Genomic DNA, 18,275 nt, shown 5'->3' on the forward strand with positions numbered 1-18,275 from the left:
CTATGAGACTTCAGCAGGTGCTTTCAAATGCAGGTTTCTGATAACTTTGGAGATTGTGATAATGTAATTCAGGAAAAATGTGCAGAACTCATGAAGAGCTGAGAGGTTTATAAATATCAAGCAGAACAAAAGTAACTGGAATGGAACTAAATAGAAAACTGATGTAATCATTTTTAACTTTTTGCTTAAAACATTGTTGACCTTTGTTTCGTTTTTCAGAGTCAAGGAAATTTTGAGCCATCTACAACTTTTAACATTGGATAAATTAAACTCCTGTGAACAAAATTTTGAAGCATATTTGTTTCTCTCTGCATGGTTTCTCCAGAATTTGGAAACTATTTGTGAGTATTCTTAACTTATGGCAATATAATTATTTGCATAAATGTAAAAAAATCCATTTTCTTTGCACCAGGACACAATTGGAGAAACTGGTGTTTTATCAAGGAATTGACTAGAATAGTGTGCTTTCCTTTAGTGAATCAATCTTAATTTACAGAGACAATATAAATCTCTTGGGGCAACTGGCCTTATGCCTTGTCTGTACAAAGTCCCTATACAAGGTTCCTGACCTGTGATGAATAAAGAGTATCACTTTCTAACAGGCCCGGGGCCCCAAGCTATCTTAGGACCTCAGGAAGAGAGGAATTTTCCCAACTCACAGATATTTGAGGGGACAAACACATGGCTGGGCTTGGCTTTGTAAGGTCTCATCTGAGATTCCTTGTGAAACAGCGTTCTCTCAAAGCCAATTTAGAAAAGTCTTTGTGAAAATAATTATTCTTGCTGCACTTTATGCAAGTAATCAGGTTCAGCACAAGAATAAAGCTTATTTTATTAACAACTTAGTTCTGCCGTAATTTGTTTTTTTAAATAAAGACTTGAGAGAGAAGCCTTATGTTTCAAAACATAAACACTTGTCATTACATTCCAGTGTCATTAGTTGTTTAAATTTTTGTCGTATTTTAGACGAACCCTGTGAATTAGTCTGTTCTCAAGCTTCTAATAAAGCCATACCCAAAACTGGGTAGTTTACGAAGGAAGAGATTTAATTGACCCATGGTTCTGTATTGCTGAAAAGGCTTCAGGAAACTTACAATCATGGCAGAAGGCATTTCTTCACTGGGCATCAGTAGAGAGAATGAGCACTGAGTGAAAGGGAAAGCCCCTTGTAAAAGCCATCAGATCTCGTAGAACTCGCTCACTATCACGAGAATAACATGAGAGAAACTGCTCCCATGATTAAATTATCCTCACCTGGCCCTACCCTTGACACATAGGGATTATTACAATTCAAGGTGAGATTTGAGTGGGAATGTAGAGCCTAACAACATCATTCTAACCCTGGCACCTACCAAATCTCATGTCCTCACAATTCAAAAGACAATCATGCCCTTGCAATAGTCTCCCAAAGACACAACTCAGTCCAGCATTAACCCAAAGTCCAAGCCCAAAGTCTAGCCTGAGACAAGACAATTCCCTTCCACCATTGAGCCTATAAAATCAAAAGCAAGATAGTTACTTCCTAGATACAATGGAGGTATAGGCATTGAGTAAATACACCCGTTTCATATGGGAGAAATTTGCCAAAATAAAGGGGCTATAGGCCCCATGGAAGTCAGAAATTCAGTGAGGCAGCCAAATCTTAAAGCTTCAGAATGATCTCCTTTGACTCCATGTCTCATATCCAGGTAATGATGATGCAGGAGGTGGACTTTCATGGCCTTGAGAAGCTCTGCCTCTGTGGCTTTGCAGGGTATAACCTGCTCCCTGGTGCTTTCATGGGCTAGCATTGAGTGCGTGCAGCTTATCCAGGGGCACCATGCAAGTTGTCAGTGGATCTACCATTGTGGGATATGGAGTATGGTAACCCTCCTCTCATAGCTCCATAGGCAGTGCCTCAGTGGAGACTCTGTGTGGGGACTCCAAAGCCACATTTCCCTTCTGCACTGCCCTAGCAGAGACTCTTGGTAAAGGCTCTATCCCTGCTGCAAACCTCTTCCTGGATGTCTAGGTGTTTCCATACATACTCTGAAATCTAGGAAGAGGGTTCCAAATCTCAATTCTTGACCTCAGTGCACCTGCAGACTCAACACCACATGAAGCCACCAGGGCTTGGGGCTTGCACCCTCTGAAGTAATAGCCTGTTTTTTGGCCCCTTTTAGCCACAGCTAGACTTGAAGCAGCTGGGGCATAGGGTACAATGTCTTAAGGTTGCCTAGAGCAGTGGAGAGGTAGGGTTGGTCTGGGCCCAGCACAGAAAACCATTTTGCCTTCCTAGGCCTGTGATGGGAGTGGTTGCTATGAAGCTCTCTGACATGCCCTGGAGACATTTTCCCCATTGTCTTGGTGATTGACATTTGGGTCCTCATTATTTATACAAATTTCTGCAGCTAGGTTGAATTTCTCCCTAGAAAACTGGATCTTCTTTTCAGCTGTATTGTCAGGCTGCACATTTTTCAAACTTTTATGCTCTGCTTCCTCTTGAACACTTTGCTGCTTAAAAATTTCTTCTGCCTGATACCCTAAATCATCTTTTTCAAGTTCAAAGGTTCATGGATTTGCAGAACAGGAGCAAAATGCCACCAGTCTCTTTGCATAGCAAGAGTCACCTTTATTCCAGTTCCCAACAAGTTTCTCATCTTCATCTGAGACTACCTCTTAGCAGGCATTACTATATTTACCAGTTATCTGGACATGTCAGCAGCCTCAGGATTTTTGAGCTGTCTTTACTTCCTTGTTTCATTTTGATACATGTCTTCTAATAACCTGGCTTGTCGTCTCTTGCTTTCAGGCCATCAAACTCCAAATGGTCCTGCAACTGGAGCCTCTGATGGTGGCTCCCTTTTACCAGAGACCATTAGATAGGCATCTCAGAGAGATCTGACCGCCCTCTTTCTAAAACAGCTCACCTGTCCACAGAAAGCAATTAAGAGCAATCAAAATCCTTATCCTAATGGGAGTTAGATATATGTCTTCATAGGGGAAAAATGACATTGGCAGGAGGCAGACAACTGCGTAGGCAGATAGGAGCAGTTCCCTGGTGAAACCCTATCTTCAAGCCAAAAACATCGTAAATACTGAAATACCAGATTGCTGATTCCTGATGAAAACACAAGCCAGAGTAAGAAATTCCATTCCTGTTTTCTTATCCTTTCCTGATTTGTTCTTTCTGAATAATGCTTTTTAACCAATCAAATGTTGCTTTTTCCAAGACTACCACCAGCTTGCCCCTCCCCATCCTGTGCCTGTAAAAAACCCAGATTCAGCCACCCTGGGGGAGAAACCACCTGATTATGGGGGTGGGACACCACCCCTGAGTCCCCTCTCCCCTGAGAGCTGGTCTATTGCTCAATAAAATTTTTCTCCACCCTCCTCGCTCTTTGATCATCAGCATATCATCATGCTTCTTGCATGTGGGCCAAGCGCTCAGCACCCACTGAACTTGTGTACAGAGAAGGCTGTAACACGTGCCCTCTGCCCTCCACCGGCAGATGGTAGCCACCCCATGTGACAGAAATGTTGGCAGGGCTGAGCCAGCCCCAAAGCCTTGGGTCAAGGTGGGGCAAGAACATTGTCAGCTGGGTGTTTCCAGCTGGCAAAAGTGATTAAGGTAAGTCCTGCATCCATGGCAGTTTAGATACTGTATGTTCTATGTATCTCACATGCAAGGGATCCTGTAAGATAAACTTTGATGCTGTTGTCGATAGAAAAGCTACCCTCTACTGTGAATATACATAGGAAAGTGTCCTCGCTGTGACACATTATGGGTGGACCAGGAAATCATCATCTTTAAAATGAAGATTGGAGTCAATTGATATTTAAGTTTACACATTTTATTCCTGGTCAAATTAATCAGGCAAAAAGTTTGAAGACTGTGATATTTATATTCAAGCTTTTAAAATTAAAATCAATGTATAATTCCCCAAGAAACATATTAAGATATGATGGAAAAAATGCAAAGATATTTTGAGAAAAACACTAGGCAATATTAAATATCTAGTTTCTATAATTTTTTCCCTAGAAAAGGCATGTTATAAATTATCCATTCGTATTATCAGTTTAAATCATTTCCTTTATTTCAGATTGACAGCTTCCTTTTCTCACAACCCCAATGCTAATACTTTTGAATAGAGACAATTTGTAGAGACATGCCCTGAGGAAAGTTATATTAATGCATCATGTTTTCCTAGTATTTAAATCAAAAAGAGCCTTCTATTATTTGACAGTAACGGTAATGAATAAAATAACAGCAGGATGAAAGAAACACTTTCTAGTGAGGATATAGCTATTGATAACATAAGAAAAAACTTCGTGTTTTTGACAGTCAAAATGGTTCACAGTTAACAATCTTATAAATGTATTTTGTAGAATTAGAGATGAAAGAACTGATTCAGTTCCTACTTTGCTGAGCTGTTTTTGTTTTAGTCTGCTCTATAGACTTCTTTTTCCCATACCTTCTCCCCTAGATTATTTCTTTCAGCCTTCGAGAATCAGCTCTAGCGTCATGTTCATTCCAAAACCTTTCTGGTCCTCCCCAGGTTGCACTGGATCCTCTTAAATTTGTGCTCTCACCTCACATGATATTTATTGTATTGCATTTGTATTAGCCAGTGTCCAGTTAGGAAAATATATACAATACTACTTCTTTCAGATGGGAAATTGAATACCAGGAACTGGTTTTAATGAGCTGGAAGAACTGGATGAATGAAAGAACATTAAGTTCTCTCACCAGTTGGTGGCTGATTGAAATCTGTCTGATGATTAGCCAACCAACTAAATGGGAGATCAAGTAAAAATGTATCATGAGCCAAGAAAGTATTATCTCAGAGAAGATTGCCCAAAGTGAATAAACTAAGTTAAAGCAAAAATACCAATGGTTTCATTTTACAAAATGGAAGCTCTACCCTTAGCACAGTAGTCACTAGCACACTTGAGTCTTTCTCCTCTGATTGTTCCATCTCAGAGATATTAACATATTTAGACAGAATGTCCAACCTAATTAACATAGAATAGAGAGGTGTGGACTATCATGAAAATTATCCTAAGGTGTATTAGCTTTAGAAGTAGAAAGCTTGGTTTGTTTGCTCTATTCTTTAAACTCAAATGTGGAAATACATTTCTATCTCACAGAATTGCCAATAAGTTTGGAGAACATAAATACAAAAAGAATAGTACAGCATGTGTGGTCAATCACTGAAAGCTACTCTTTTTATTACTATTTTTCATTAAAATGCTCTGTTTCCTTTTGCTCTGATTCTGATTCATAAATTCCCATTTAGGATGATTCGTTTGCTTTCTGGATATGTTGATTCTGATCAACTCTAGCCATATATGTGATTATTTTGACACACAGATTGTCTTTCGATTTCTTCTTATTCAGAGTCCTTCAAGCTATAACCGACATTTCTGAGTGAACTGAGAACCTACCCTACTTTTTGGTTTGGCCCTGCTTGATCACCATCTAGGGTATGATGAAGTCACTTAATTAAACTACCTTACACGCAAATGGTGACAAATCTGCTTGCTGCTTTTTCTTCGCAGGCATCATCACCCCTTTCATTCCTAAGTTGCCAAATTGCTGCCTTTTTTTAACTCAAATTTCATCAGTATCCAAGATTACTTTCACATGACTGTGATGATTTTTATTCTCAGAGTATGCCTATATGGTGATTAACATTGGCTTTGATTAAAAGAAATAGAGTCAGAAATTTTATTTTGAAAGAGTAAGTAGCTTTATAAAAGTGTAACAAAATGTATTTTCGTAAAATATCAATTACTTACCAACAATTAATTTAAAATGCATAAGTTAACAAGGCCTAAATTCTGATTTATTTAGTTCCTACTTTCTATTATGACAATGTCAAGTACTAATTTTTGCCTCTTAATTCTCCCAGTACATCTTCGGCAGTTTTGTGACCTGGTTGGCTTTTTTGTGACACTTCACTACGGTGTTCTGTTCCCCTTTACTATTTTTTGTCCTTTGTTGCGTCCTCCTTAATAAAAGGCTAATCATCAAGGACTTTCCCATCTTTCTTTTTCTGATTTATATTTACTTTGATTGACTAAGCTTAATACTTGCTTAAATGCTGACTTTTTAATAAGTAAATGAGTATCTTTTGCATTTATTTCAGTTTTGTTATGAAAATCAGATCTTTGCAGCAATACTCTCTTATTGAATACCACATAGAACTCCTCAAAAAGCCGATGGTTTCTATTTTAAGGTGGTAATAAAATACATTGACAAATGCATGCTTTCACAAAGGATGGATCTAATATGTTATCAACCATTACCACTAAAATCATTGAAATCTGCAAGATTACAGTGAAAATTATTTGATGTGGTGTGCCAATTCATACTCTAAGGATCAAACTAAAAAATCAATTTCTTTCATTTTGATCATAAATTAAAATTTATGTAAACATGGAGCTTATAACTTTAAAAAACACTAAATAATAAAAAAATTAATATATTTAAGTATTCATTGATGTATCTATTACCTTCAATACAAATGATATATAATTAAGACTTTAGCTATTGATGTGTCTTGCAAAACAGATGCTATTAAAAAACTGCCATTTATAAACCACATTATTTTAACACAACCATAATAAGAACTCAATAACTCATTCAGGTTCAGTAATTTTTTATTAAATAAATTATTTTTTAGAGCACTTTTAAGTTTGAAGAAAGATTGTACTGTCTGGTTATATGGTTTTGACCAAATGCACAATGCCATGTATCACCATTATATTATTATACAGAATAGTTTTGGTATTATTCTGAAATTCCCCTGTGATACACCTATTCATCCTTACTTTTCCTCTCTGTAGCCCTTTCAACTATTGATCTTTTCACTTTCCCTATAGGTTTGTCTTTTCCAGAATGTCATGCAGTTCAATTTGTATTCCCTGTAGCCACTTCAAACTGGATTCTTTCACTTAGCAATATGCATATAAGGTTTCTTCATGTCTTTTGTGTTTTGATAGTTCATTTATTTTTAGCACTGAATAATATCCTTTTGTATAGATGGACTATATATTGTTTATTCAAGAACCTACAGAAAGATATCTTGGTTGCTTTCAAGTTTTGGTAATTGTGAACAAAGTTGCTACAAATATTTACATGCAGGTTTTTGTGTAGACATAAGTTTTAAACTAATTTTGATGAATACCAAGGAGTACAATCAATAAATCATATGGTAAGAGTTTGTAAGAAACTGAAAAACTGTCTTCAAAGAGGCTGAATCATTTTGCATTCCCACCATCAATGAAAGAGAATTCAGGTTGCTATATATCCTTGACAGAATTGGTAGTCTCAGTATTTTGGATTTTAGCCATTGTGATAGTGGTGTGCTGGCATCTCATTATTGTTTTAATTTGTATTTATTTAATGATGCATGATGATGAACATCTTTTCATACACTTTTTTAACCATTTGCATATCTTCTGTGGTATCTGTTCAGATCCTTTGTCTGTTTTTAAATTGGGTCGTTTGATCGCTTATTGTTTAGTTTTAAAAACTCACCATCACTGGTCATTATAGAAATGCAAATCAAAACCACATTGAGATATCATCTCACACCAGTTAGAATGGCAATTATTAAAAAATCAGGAGACAGCAGAGAGGATGTGGAGAAATAGGAATGCTTTTACACTGTTGGTGGGAGTGTAAATTAATTCAATCATTGTGAAAGAGTGTGGTGACTCCTCAAGGATCTAGAAATAGAAATACCATTTGACCCAGCATTCCCATTACTGGGTATATAACCAAAGGATTATAAAACATTCAGGTATAAAGACACATGCACACATATGTATGTTTATTGCCACACTGTTCACAATAGCAAAGACTTGGAACCAACCCAAATGCCCATAAAAGATAGACTAGATAAAGAAAATGTGGCATATATACACCATGGAATACTACACAGCCATATAAAAGGATGAGTTCATGTCCTTTGCAGGAACATGAATGAAGTTGGAAACCATCATTCTCAGCAAACTAACACAAGAACAGAAAACCAAACACCGCACGTTCTCACTCGTGAGTGAGTGTTGAACAGTGAGAATATATGGACACAGGGAGAGGAGCATCACACATCGAAGCTTGTCAGTGGGTGGAGGGGTAGGGGAGGGATGGCAGTGAGCTGGGGGAATGGGGAGGACTAACATTAGGAGAAATGCCTAATGTAGATGATGAGGGGATAGTTGCAGACTGTCAAACCACCATTGCACGTGTATACCTATGTAACAAATCTGCACGTTCTGCACATGTACCCCAGAACTTAATGGATAATTTAAAAAATACAGAAAAAAAGAGTTTCTTGTACATATTATCTACAAGTCCTTTATTGAATAGATGTTTTCTAAAAATCTTTTTCTTCAAGTATGGGATTTGTCATTTTTTTCTCTCCACAGTGCCTTTCTTGGATGAGTAACTTTTTAATTTTAATTGTCACACTTACTTTTTTTCATGGATCTTGCTTTTGGTGTTGTATCTACTAACTGTCCGTGACACTCAAACTAGCATAGGTTTTCTTGTTTTCTTCCAGAAATTTTCTGGTTTGTGATGGGCGTATGATCAATTTTTGGGTTACTTTTTGTGAAATGTGTAATGTCAGTGTCTTGATTCGTCATTTTGCATGTGGATGTCCAGTTTTCCTTAGCACCACTTGTTGGAAGGACATGTCCTTGCTCCTTCAACAAAGATCAGTTGACTATAGTTCAGTAGGCTTGTTCACAGGCTCTCTATTCTTTTCATTCATCTGTTTTTGTATTCTTTCACCATTTCCTTACTGTTTTTATTCTCACAGCTTTATAGTAAGACTCGAAGTCCGTTAGTGGCAATCCTTCCACTTTCTTCTTTAATACTGTGCTGACTATTCTGGATCTTTTGCCCGTCTCAATACACTTTAGAATTACTTTCTCAATATCCACAAAATAATCTGCTAAGGTTTAAATTAAGTAAATTATTATTTCTCAATTATTTTAAAAATACATTTTCAGAAATATAATTATTATACAGAAGTAGTGAGATACAAATATATGGCATGCATTACTCAGAAAATCAAATTTATGTATTATATAAAATGGTCAGGGAAACGTTTTTCACCAATAAACAACCTTGTCACAGGTAACAATAAAGGACTGACTAGGCTTTTCTGGGTTGGTGGCAGTCTCACTGCACAGCATTCTGTCTTAATACTAATCATGTGAACAACAGAAAGGGATAAAAGGATCATCCTTCATTACTCACTGACTACTGTCACTTGCACAATATTTAAAATAGCCTGACACCGATGTTACAGAAACCCAACCAAATGAAACACAAAAACCAATATGTGTTCTGAAAGGTAATCAATAGTTCTTAATAACAGACATTAACAATCTCCAACATGATCTCTGGGAACAATCTGCAGTTTGAACCATACTTTTGAATACTATTTCTTGAAGTCTGTACATGATTTATTTCTATCCCATCATTAAAATTATTGCACTTTTTATTTCCAGCACTTTCAGCTCTTAAAACTTCTGTTAAAGGTTTACCATCCAGACACTGAGTATTTTGTACAGCAGACATGGTCCATCATCAGCATAGTCTTGAAGGAAGTATATAACATGGTGGAGCCATTGCGGACAGAGACCACATGGAAACTGTGTAGCATCCACATTTTCTTCCTTGTTCAGGAACCACCCTACCCAATTCAGGAGTAAGTAGACTTTAAAATACAGTTCTTTTTTCCACCCAGAGATGTGTATGCTAACACTATATGCCAGAGAGGACTGGCATATAGTCCAAGCACAGTCTTACCCCAAGTCTTATCGCAAATCCAAAAATGTCTATAAAAATGTTCCACTCTAAGAAAGCAATGGGATATATATGTGGGGGCGGGGGAGGCATGCACAGTTTTGGCTCTCATTTGCCTCCTGTGACTCTGGGTATATGACTTGGTTTCAGTGAGCATCAATGTCTTCATCTCTTAAACAAGGCTACTGTCAGTTCATTTGCAGGGTTTCAAAGATGGCTAAATTGAGCCACATATAAAACCACTTAGTACATATTAATACTCAGCACGTTTCTTGAATTGAAGTTTCTATGAGTTATTTAATAGCTCTCCATTCTGCACTCGATTTTGTAAATGAGAAAACTTACCTCATCCATCAGGCAAGTTCTTGCAAAAGGCTCATTTTCCTTCTCCAGTTGCAGTCATTACATACAACCAAACCATTTTTTTTTCTTTTCTCAATCCCTGTTTTCATTTCAGTGAGATAATTTCTCATCTTCTGCCACTGCCATGGGGCATTTTCATAAAAATGAAAGTGAACGCCAACCTTAATGAGAAAGGGCTTTTGGGGAGTTAAAGGATGGGTATCATGCGAGTTTATGGTGTACACAAAAAAGGAATTCAGAGCTATGTAAGAAATGCTGTGTTTATCTATGATCGTTATAACCATTTAATTGCTATACATCAAAGATATGTTGTTATTATTATAGAATCCTTTCTAAGAAAAACAACAAAGGATAAAATATGCTGGGACATTTTCCACTTTCCTGCTAACCAGAATATTAGTAGAACAAATAATTGGAAAGAGAAGGAAGAACATTAGGTATCTGCATATAGGTTAGGTAGAGGAGACAAATAATGCAGTGTTTAAGATTGATAATACAGTCAATTTATTTTACTCTCCAATTCATGATTAATGAATGAAAAGAATGGTGTAATTCCATTGGGAAATACTCTTTATCTGTTTAAGCCTAAATTAGAAAAATTTAACTAAAGCAAAGTATATATTTACACACACATGCACAACGCTTAAACAAAGATATATTGAGAGTGGATTGTTCTGTCTACTGCATTTCATATCTAGAACACTCAGTTTTCCAGATTCTACTATGATAAAATATTTTTCTTGATTTACTATTTTATAATTTTAAAATATTTTAACTAAGAACAGACTGGTGAATGATGGAAGTTTGTAAGTAGCCTGGATTTTGAAGGTAGCAAAGATACAAAGGAATCAGTTGTTGCAAATTGTACACTGAAGGGAAATATACTTTGTCCCATTTAAGAAAATTTCTTTTTAAAAATCGGGAGCACTCAAAGCAAAAACAAAGACACATGTTAAAAAAAACTAAAATTAAGAAAAAGATTCGAGCAAAATATGCTGCAGAGAAGATATAAAAGCAGCTTACTGTTTGAAATTTGTATTCTAAATTCTTTCTGTGCTTTGATTAGCCTTAAATTTGATTATAAATCTGTGTTGGGGTGATTTTACATAATGATACTGTTGTTTTCAGTTTGTTTTAGTTTGTTTATTTTCATTCTATTTTTCATAATAACATTCCCTTAGCTTAGTCTACATCCTATGCCCAGGACAGCTGTTTTGTGTAACTCTAGGGATGGTTATTACTTGTAATTCATATGAATGGGGTGCAATGGACTTTTGGCAATCCTCACCTTACATGGGTTATATGGAGTCTCATCCATACTATTGAATAATGATGAAGAGCCTGAGAAGAACTCTAAAGTTATTTCAACTCTGAATATTTTGAGATTTCTGTCTATTCTCAATTCTTTTCTCCTTTTTATTTAATCGAATTCCATGGCTTTAACTATCACCTTATGCTAATGAATCTAAATTAGTAAAATAAGTATTACTAGCAACCTCAGATCCCAGTGTCTTCACATAAGTGTTTTTTTCCTCTGACTGATGCCATAGTCCAATTCAATAAACACTCTTCTGAGTGTAAATCTAGATTTGCTAGACAATGTACAGAAGCAAGAAGTTACCTGCCTCCATCTGCCATATGCAAATACAGGGCTGCAAAGCTGAGACACAGCATCCGCAATGCTGCAATATTGTGAGAGAGACAGTTTGGGGTGTTCTTGTCCATGACTGTGGGGATAAATTTTCTCATTATTTCTAATTTTGCTCTCTGGAAAGAACGCCCTCGTGTCTTCTCTGATTCATGTCCCTGCCTTCTACAACATTCTTTCTTGTCTATCCTCTCTTGCCATGTATGAATTATAAGTTGGATTATTTGTGATTCCAGAAGATCGTAGAAATTTTGAAAGTTGTTTTCTACTCAAAGAAAATTGGTGGCTTAAGATTGTTCTACTTATTTTGTGGTCAAAGGCAATTTAATCTGGGCTTAATGTTTTATGTTTTTATTTTTATTTTTAGGAATACAATTTCTGCAAAAACAGTTAACTTCTGATTTGTTTTGAATTAGCTCCACATTCCAATAGCTGCATAGAGAGTCAGTGTTTACATATTTTACTCATCTTTTTTTTTCTTTTTCTTTTTCACCACCATGATTGCACTTACTGCCTCAATCTAATGGCAACTACTTTGAGAGTCTCAAGCTTTTATGCCAAGGTCACACATTCTACCTGATCTTTCACGAAGGCATCTTCTTAATGTGTTTCCACAGCTCAAGGACTTTTACAGTGCTACTTTTCAAATTTGGAGTAAACAGGTGTTATTAACTCCCCTATGAAGGAAAAAAAAAAACCGTGCTGGACTTTCCATTTCCTTTCATTATACTTGCAATCTAGCCAAGCTTTCTCTGAGCACATCTCTTTCTTGTAATACCTTGTCAGACACAGCCAATAGTAGCTAATACAGTGTATTAATGCAGTGTATTCACTGTATTCATTTACTACTTTCTGCTATAACAAATTGCCACAAACATAGTGGCTTAAAACGGCATATATTTATTATCTAACAGTCCGTAGGCCACGAATCTAAAATGAGTCTCACTGGGCCAAAATTGAGTGTTGGCAGGGCTGTATTCCTTTCTAAAAACTCTGGGGAGAATCCATTTCCTTGCCGTTTACAGCTTTTAGAACGCTGCTCACTGAGCTCGGCTCATGCACACGCCCATCAGTCTCTGAAGCCAGCAACACCCCGCTGAATCCTTCTCACAGTGGCACCTTTCTGGTTCTCCTTGTCTGCCTCTCTCTTTGACGTTTAAGGATCACTGTGATTATACTGAATTTAATCGTATATCATCCAATATAATCTTCCTATTTTACCTGTTAGGTCAGTGGATTAGTAATCCTAATGCATTCTGCAATCTTAATTCTCCTTTGCCTTGAAAGATAACTGCATTCACAGATTCCAGAGATTAGGATGCAAACATCTTTGAGGGGATCATTATCCTGCCTAGGGTATACATTAACCCTGTATTTCCAGTTATTTTCTCTAGAGCTGTCAGCCTCAAAGGCTTATAATCTGCTTTCCAAATTCTCACTGGCAAAGGTTTTATAAAATATTTTGACACAGCTTATCATGAGTATCCAATTTTCCAGACACTGATATCAATTTCCTCAACACCCTCAACTTAATAGATAAGCTAATGCAATTTATATATAATATTTAATATTTTACATGTACATCATTTTTAAATAATTATAGATTTACAGGAAGTCAAAACAAATATAAAATACAGAGAGATTTTGTATTCTCTTCACCCAGTTGCATTTTAGGTTACTATAATACAATATTGAAACTGAGAAATTGAGAATGACATTGGTACAATGTGTGTGTGTAGTTCTATATCATTTTATTACATGTAGTTTTGTGAAATCACCACCACAATAAAGACATGGAACTGTTCTATCACCACAATGGTCTCTCTCATGCAACCCCAAGTATTCACATCCACCCCTTTCTCATACACCATCCCCAAACCCTGTCAAACAGTAACCTATTTTCTATCTCAATTATTTTGACAACTTAAGAATGTTATATAAATAGAACTGCAGAATATGTGATATTTTGATGTTGGATTTTTCTTTTACACTCAGCATAATTTCCTTGTGATCCATTTAAGGCATTAGTTTCTCCTTTATTTAATTTTTATTACCGAGCAGTTTTGCATGTCATGGATCTACCACAGTTTGTTTAATCATTAGTCTATTATGGTGAATTTTACTTTTTTCAATTTTTTTTCTAGTATAAATCATGCTACTATGAATAATATTGTACTAGAGTTTATAAAGACACAAGTGTCCATTTCTTAAAAAAAGTCCATAAGTGTGATTTCTAGATAATGTAATAAACATATGTTTACATTAAGAAAACAGCAAAACTATTTTTCTAGTGTTGTTTTAGAAAGCCACCAGCAATGTACAAGGAATCTAGTTCCTCCACATTCAAACCAAAATTTCATATTCTTAGGATTTTTTGTTTTGTTTTTCTTTTATCTGTTCTGGTAGATGTGTAATGATGCTCATCACAGTCTTTCTTTCTGCTGGGATGATGTTCCAATAATGATGAGTATGTTTTCATGTGCCTTCTGGATATCCTCTGTGGTGAAATATATATTTATGCTTTTATCCATTTTATAACTGGCTAGTTTTTGTTTTTCTTCACTCTTTTTTTTTTACTGTTGAGTTTTGAGAGTTCTTTATATATTCCACATGTGAGTCCTTTAATATGTATGTGGTTTTTCAAATACTTTCTGAGTCTATAGCTTGTCTTTTTATTCTCTTAACATGATCTTTCACAAAGCAGAAGTTTCTAATTTTGACAAAGCACAATTTATCATTTTTAAAAATTGTATTGATCATAATATTTGTGTCAGATCTAAATTTGCTCATCAAGCCTGAGCTCCCCAAGAACTCAGAGTTTCTCCCCTGGTTTTCTCCAGGTATTTTATAGTTCTACATTTTACATCTAACTCTATAATCCATCTCAAATTAATTTTTGTTTAATTGTGAAGATAAGGTTGATGTTCATTGTTTTTGCCTAAGGATATATGTATTAGTCCTCTGAGACTGTTACAACAGAATACTGTAGAAAGAGTGGCTTATAAACAATATATATTTATTTCTCATGGTTGTGCAGGCACAGAAGTTGAAAATTAAGACACTGGTGTCTTAATTGTCTGAAGGTCTCTGACCAGTTTCATAGATGGCCTCTCACTGTATCCTCACATGGCAGAAAATTTGAGGGGGCCTTCTGAATCCCTTTCATAAGTGCACTTAGTCCTGTGAATGAAGGTTCTAATTTCATGACCAAATTACCTTCCAAAGTCCCCACCTCAAAATACCATTACATGTGGATTAGGTTTAAATATATGTTTGGTGAAGAAAAACACATTAAATCTATAGAAATAGCCAATTGTCCCAACTCTATTTATTGAAAAGACAATTTCTCCTCCATTGAATTGTTTTGTGACTTTGCCAAAAAACAGTCAGTCACACTTGCATGGGACCATTGCATTGTATTCTTCTATCCAGTTGATCTCTGATTCTATCTTTCGACCAATGCCACACAGTCTTCATTACTACATGTATATATAGTAAGTGTTGTAATCAGGTAGAGCATTCCACTTTGTTCTTCTTTCTCATGATTGTTTGAGATATTCTAGTATATGTTTTGTTTTCCATAGACATTTTAGAACAGCTCTGTCTATTTCTAGAAGAAAAGCTCCTAATTTAATTAAAATCTAGTTTGAGATATTCTAGTATATGTTTTGTTTTCCATAGACATTTTAGAACAGCTCTGTCTATTTCTACAAGAAAAGCTCCTAATTTAATTAAAATCTAATTTAAATTGATTTAATTAAATTAATTAAAATTGCACTGAACCTGAGGATAAAATTTGGGGAAAATGGATATCTTTACAATGTTGAGTCTTCCAGTCCACAAACATAGTATGTCTACTTATTTATGTAGGTTGTAGGTCTTTTTATGCATGTGTATTTTGAAATTTATAGCTAGCTATGCTGTTAAGATTTTATAAAGTTTAACATATAATTTCAGTTTTATTGCTGCCATTGTAAGTGGCATGTTCATAACTTAGGTTTCTAGATGCTTATTTTTAATACATACAAATAAGGCTGACTTTTCATATTTTTCTTGCATCATGTAACCTTAATTAAGTCACTTATTAACTTTAGATTTTATTTTCCTTTGGTTGGTTTTTCATAATTGTTTACACATACCTTTTCTCATCTGCAAATAGAGACAGTTTTGTTTCTTCCTTTCAAATGTGTGAGCAATTGATATCCATTGTATACCTTATTACTCTTTCTAGAACCTCCATTACTATGTTTAACAGCGACAGTTATGGTAAATACCCTTGCCTTGCCCCCATTCAATATTTTATTATTAAATATAATACTAGCTGTAGATTTTTCATAAATGATTTTTATGAGGAAGCTCCTTTCTTCTGTTATTTTTCTGAGAGCTTTATAATAAATGAGTGCTGAATCTTAGAAAACTTTTTATGCATCAAATGATATAATCATGAGATTTATCTTTTTTGACCTTTTCATAGGATGGATTACATTGATCTTTTAGTATTGAACCATCTTGGCAACCTTACAGTAAAACTCACCTGGACATGATATAAAATTCTTTTTATATGTTGCTGAATTCTATTTTATAATATTTTGTTAAGAATTTTTGGCCAGGCGCGGTGGCTCACACCTGTAATCCCAGCATTTTGGGAGGCCGAGGTGGTTGGATCATGAGGTCAAGAGATCGAGACCATCCTGGTCAACATGGTGAAACCCCGTCTCTACTAAAAATACAAAAAATTAGCTGGGCATGGTGGCACATGCCAGTAATCCCAGCTACTCAGGAGGCTGAGGCAGGAGAATCACCTGAACCCAGGAGGCGGAGGTTGTGGTGAGCCAAGATTGCACCATTGCACTCCAGCCTGCTGGGTAACAAGAGTGAAACTCCATCTCAAAAAAAAAAAAAAAAGAAAAAGAATTTTTGCATTTATGTTGACCTGTAGTTTTATTTTTCACTGCTTTTCTTGGTCATGGTATCAGGGTTATATTATCTTTATAATAAGAGTTGGGAAGTCTTCTATTTTTTTAAAATGATTTGTGCAGTTTATGTTAATTCTTCTTTAAATATTTGTAGGGATTCCTCAGTAAAAATCAGCCAGGATATTACTTTTTTTTTAGTTAGAAAAAATATATATTTAATTTTGTTCATAGTTACAGGACCATTAAAATTACCTAAACCATATTAGATGAGTCAGGGTAAATTTTGTTTTTCAAGAAACTGGTAAATTTCTCCTAACTTTTCAAATTTAATATGTGTAAGTTTATCAGCAGTATTTTCTAATTATTCTTTAAGTATCTGTGGAGTCCATAGTGATCTCCTCTGTTTCATTCCTGATGTTGATGATTTTGTATCTTCTCTCTTTTTCTTTCTATTCTTGGTAGAATGAAAAAGAGCTTTGTCAATTTTATTGATCATTAAAGAATCATATTTTTGTTCATTTTAATTTACCTATTATTTTTTCATTTTTCAGTTTTGTTGATTTATTCTCTCAGCTGATCTAGTAGCTAGGACTACAGGCGCATGCCACTGTAACCAGCTCTTCTGTTTGTGAATTCCAGTTTGAGTCCATTGTAGAGGAAAAAGATACTACTGTGTACAATTTTGATTCTTTGAAATGTGCTGAGATTTATTTTCTGGTCCAGGATATAATCGAACTTAGTATAATTTATATAGGCAGTTGAAAATACTATGTATTCTTCATTGTCTAATGTTGATTAGATCCTATTTGTTAATCATACTTTGAGTTTTTTTAATCATTGCAGATTTATGCCTAATTTCTAGGTAATTTGCTGAGAGATAAATGTTAAAGTTTTCTACCATAATTGTGAAATTTTCTATTTTTCTTTTCAGTTTGTCAGTTTTCACTATATTTATAGCTCTATTGCTTGATTCGTACACAATTAGAAGTGCTATTTTTTTCTTGGTAAATTAACTTTTTACATTAAGTAATGTTTCATTTTATCCTGGTAATATTAGTGTAATCATTCTTGATTCATTTGATTAATATTTGCATGATATATGTTTCCTCATTCTTTTACTTTTAACTTTACTGTATCATTATATTTGAAGGCTGTTTCTTACAAAAAGCATACACTTGGGTCCTGTTTTTTAAATCTACACCATCAATTTATTTTATATAATTTTGCATTTAGACCTTTTACATTTATTTATACTGTAGAACTTACCTGTCACTTTAAATTTTGTTTCCTCCTTATTGTCTGTTCTGTATCTCTTTCTTTTTCTGCTTTCTTATATGTTATTTGTAATGTTTAAATTAATTTATATTTTTCTGTAAAGTATAATTATTAGTATTTTATTTTATTTTTAAATTTCGACTTTTATTTTAGATAGATGGGATACATGTGCAGATATGTGGCATGGGCATATTGTACTATGCTGAGGTTTGGAGTATGGATTCCATCACCTTGGTAATGAGAATAGTACTTGATTGGTAGTTTT

At 35.0% G+C, this 18,275-nt stretch overlaps 1 long non-coding RNA gene across 1 annotated transcript in view; it reads left to right on the forward strand.

Annotated features, from left to right (window-relative positions):
• Positions 1-217: 217 nt before the first annotated feature.
• Positions 218-18,275, forward strand: part of LOC128929541 (uncharacterized) — a 71,703-nt gene continuing 53,645 nt past the window's right edge. Inside the window, exons 1-2 of the long non-coding RNA XR_008476149.2 lie at positions 218-341; positions 9,511-9,710. This is a non-coding gene — a long non-coding RNA (uncharacterized LOC128929541). The remainder of the gene's footprint in view (positions 342-9,510; positions 9,711-18,275) is intronic.

The sequence above is a fragment of the Callithrix jacchus genome, chromosome 14, assembly GCF_049354715.1.
Source record: "Callithrix jacchus isolate 240 chromosome 14, calJac240_pri, whole genome shotgun sequence".
Classification (NCBI taxonomy): Eukaryota; Metazoa; Chordata; class Mammalia; order Primates; family Cebidae; genus Callithrix; species Callithrix jacchus.